Source organism: Equus asinus, chromosome 30, assembly GCF_041296235.1.
Source record: "Equus asinus isolate D_3611 breed Donkey chromosome 30, EquAss-T2T_v2, whole genome shotgun sequence".
NCBI classification, from domain to species: domain Eukaryota; kingdom Metazoa; phylum Chordata; class Mammalia; order Perissodactyla; family Equidae; genus Equus; species Equus asinus.
Genome location: NC_091819.1, coordinates 11,652,315 through 11,656,583, shown reverse-complemented (window position 1 = coordinate 11,656,583; position 4,269 = coordinate 11,652,315). Strand labels below are relative to the sequence as shown.

Sequence of the window (4,269 nt, the reverse complement as noted above, 5' to 3'; positions counted from 1 at the left end):
TAAGTAACTTTTCTAATTTCACACATGTAATAAGTGTTAATTTTCATTGTGGCTAAAAAATCCATTCCATGACTTGTTTTCTTGTTCTATCTTTCAAAGCTTAGTATAAAACAGTATAAACTAGGGCCTGCTTGGTGGTACATTTATTGAGTTCTCACGTTCTGCTTCTCTGTGGCCCGGGGTTCGACAGTTTGGATCCCAGGTGTGGACATGGCACCGCTTGGCAAAAGCCATGCTGTGGTGGGTATCCCATGTATAAAGTAGAGGAAGATGGGCGTGGATGTTAGCTCAGGGCCAGTCTTCCTCAGCAAAAAGAGGAGGATTGGCAGTAGTTAGTTCAGGGCTAATCTTCCTTAAAAAATAAATAATAATATAAACTATGTTTTTAATACTCTTCCAATGCACTCATTTTCTAACATTCACTAATTATTCAAAGTATAATATACACTTTACTTCCGTAAGTCCTAATTTTATTTTTTTTATTTATTTTTTTTTGGTAATTAATTTTGCTCTTTATTAAACAATATACACAATGGATTAGGCATATCCAGGAACTGCAATACAAGGACAGTAAGAAAATGCCAACAAACTGTCATTTTTGAATGGCCTCTAAATACAGAAAAACGAATATTTATAAAAAAGTTGAAGAGAAAATATTATTAGTTGATTTAAGGAAAAACCAATACTTAGTAATCTTATATACTGTTGGTGAAGGATGACTTGCAGAATTATCTCACGTCAATATTCATTTCTGAAAGTTCTTAATAGAAATCCACAATCAAATGTTGCACTTTGAGAAAGATGCTTGGTAAACACAATATATTTACAAACTTCATAACAACTCTGTCATGTTTTCTAGAACAGCCTACACAAATTAATTTCCATGAAGCTTTCTCATATGACTTATATTTATATTTCTTTTTGGTGAGAATTTCACATATAATGGTGTAAGACATTTGAAGACTTTCCCATATTGTTTACATTCAGTGCTTTTTTTTTTTTTTTTGAGGAAGATTAGCCCTGAGGTAACTACTGCCAGTCCTCCTCTTTTTGCTGAGGAAGCCTGGCCCTGAGCTGACATCCGTGCCCATCTTCCTCTACTTTCTATGTGGGACGCCTAACACAGCACGGTGTGCCAAGTGGTGCCATGTCCACACCTGGGATCCAAACTGGCGAACCCCGGGCCACCAAGAAGTGGAACATGCGAACTTAACCGCTGTGCCACCAGACTGGCCCCCATTCAAGACATTTTAATCAACTGACTCTTTATGCCTTCACTAAGAACTGGGATGACAAAAGGCTTTCCCACATTCATTACATATGTTGTTTCCTCTAGCGTGCATTCTCCCACATCCTCAAAAGTTTGCATGAAAAATAAAGGTTTTCCCACTTTCCTATCATTCATAGGTTTCTCTCCAGCATGAGTTCTTTCATATCTTCAAAGAGAACTGGGAAAACCAAATGCTTCACTACATTTTGCACATTCATATGGTTTCTATCCAGTATGATTTCTTTTATGTATTTAGAAGCTTTGATGCGAACTGAAGGCTTTCCCATGTTCTTTACATGCATAGGTTTACTCTCTAGGGTGACTTCTTTCATGTCTTTGAAGTAATCTGGGATACATGAATGCTTCCTCACATTCCTTATATTTATGAGGACTAGCTCCTGTGTGAATCATGCTGTGTGATCAAAGGCTTGAGGGATCTGTAAAGGCTTTCCCACAATCCTTACATTCATAGGGTTTCTCTCCAGTGTGAGTTCGTTCATATTTTCGAAGATAACTGGAACAAGTGAATGCTTTACTGCATTTTTTACATTCATAGGGTTTCTCTCCAGTATGAGTTCTTTCATGACTTTGAAGATAACTGGAAGAAGTGAATGCTTTACTGCATTTTTTGCATTCATAGGGTTTCTCTCCAGTATGAATTCTTTCATGACTTTGAAGATAACTGGAAGTAGTGAATGCTTTACTGCACTTTTTACATTCATAGCGTTTCTCTCTAGTATGAGTTCTTTCATGTTTTCAAAGAGCAGTGGAAGAAGTGAATGCTTTACTGAATTCTTTACATTCATAGGGTTTGTCTCCAGTGTGACTCCTTTCATGTACTTGAAATACACTGAAAGAAATGAATAGTTTCTCACATTTCTTATATTTATAAGGTCCATCTCCAGTGTGAAAAATCATGTGTGATCGAAGCCTTGAGGGAGATATAAAGGCTTTCCCACATTCCTTACATTCATAGGGTTTCTCTCCAGTATGAGGTCTTTCATGCTCTCAAAGAGAACTGGGAAAACAGAATACTTTACTGCATTTTATACATTCATAGAGTCTCTCTCTCTAGTTTGAATCCTTTCATGTATTTGGAAAACTCGAAGAGAAATAAAAGCATTATCACATTCCTCACATCCAAAGGGTGTCCCTTTTGTGTGAATTCTTTTGTGTTTTTTTAACTTAGTGTGCAAAGGGAAGGCTTTCCCACATTCTCTACATCCATAGGGTTTCTCTCCAGTGTGGCTGCTTTCATGTATCTGAAATGAACTGGGATGAATGAAAACTTTTCCACATTCCCTACATTTATAATGTCTATCTCCAGTGTGAGTGATCATGTGTACTCGAAGGTTTCTGAGAGCAATAAAGCTTTTCCCACATTCCTTGCAGTTATAGGGTTTCTTTCCACTGAGTTGTCTTTCACGCATTTGAAGAGTTCTGGGATGTCTGAATGCTTGACCACAATTTTTACATTCATAGGGTTTCTCTCCAGTGTGACTCCTTTCATGTATTTGGAATGCACTAGGAGAAACAAATACTTTCTTACATTCCTTACATTTATAAGCTCCATCTTCAGTGTGAAAGATCATGTGTGATCGAAGGTTGGTGCAAGCAGTAAAGGCTTTCCCACATTCTTCACATTCATAGGGTTTCTCTCCAGTATGAGTTCTTTCATGCCTTTGAAGAACACTGGGAAAAGTGAAAGCTTTCCCACATTCCTTACATTTATATGGCTTTTCTCCATATTCTTGATAGTCATATGGTTTGCATTCAGTAAGACAGCTAATGCAGCATTTCATGGATGAATGATGCATGAAGACTTTTCCACATGGACTATATCTATACGGTATCGCTACAGTAGTTTTCTTCTTCAGATCAAGATTTGGAATATTGCTGAGGTTTTCTCCACATTGACTGCCCTCTTCATTTTCACAGAGTTTCAGTATCATACACTTTCTACTGAGACCAAGTTCCAGAAGGTTTCCCACATCACATCTCTGTAGAGTTTCTTCTGTGAAGGATCCAGTTAAGGCCACTCCTCTGGGGTGAAGTTCACAGCCACGTCCTCAATGACCACTGAGTCCATTGCTGAGTTCCCTGAGTCCCCCAGCATCCTTCCTACGCTTCGGATCAGGTCACAGGGCGACAGACTCAGCGGCAGAACAATGTGGGGCCTTTAAGGGCAAGCGTCCCGTGATCGGAAGGAGTCCATAAGTCCTAATTTTAATGCATTGAATTCATATTTCAAGAAAGATTCAAAATTAAGAAATTGTTGACTAAATTTAGTCTACTTTCATTTTTTTATTACATGAATATTATCTTATCCTGTGGCTGGTGAAGTGCACTAATATGAGACAGGTCAGCCCTGACAGTTCATTTTGTCCATCTGGCATGGTCATCACAAGATTTCTTGCTTAGAGCTTTTGCACAACTATTCTGCTCTCTGTTAATTTACTAAAATTAGCTACTATAATCAGAATCTAAGTCTCATTAACTGTTGTCCACAGATTTTCGCTAAAGGCAAAGAGACCAGCGAGCTCACTTCTCAATCCTGCTAATGTGTTCTTTCTTGCAGGACTTTAGTAGATTGTATTTTTTTTTCCTTGAAATTCTCCATTCATATCATTTTTCATTATCAACTTGACACTTTGACTTGCTTTACTAGTAGAATGTGTTAATAGCCTATATTTTACCTGATCAGACATTTTAAATATTCTTACATGATTTTCTTATTCTTTCTCATTTTTTTCTAACTTCCATGTGAATGGCTTATCTCAAGGAACCACTAATTATTCAATCTGGTCTTGTAATAAATTACAAGTGAAACAGTAGACACAGTTAATTTCACAGATACATGAGCAAGAAATAAATGTGTGTTGTTGATATTTTCTGATTGTTTATTATGCAACATATTACAAAAATAGCTAATGCAAGGACAATTAATTACATAAATATTTCTGATTAATAGGTGAAGTGAAGGCATCAGTGTTAGCACT

At 37.1% G+C, this 4,269-nt stretch overlaps 1 pseudogene; it reads right to left on the bottom strand.

The window, feature by feature from the left end:
• Window positions 1-498: 498 nt before the first annotated feature.
• Window positions 499-3,470, bottom strand: LOC139042561 (zinc finger protein 709 pseudogene; annotated as a pseudogene).
• Between the last annotated feature and the right edge of the window lie 799 nt (window positions 3,471-4,269).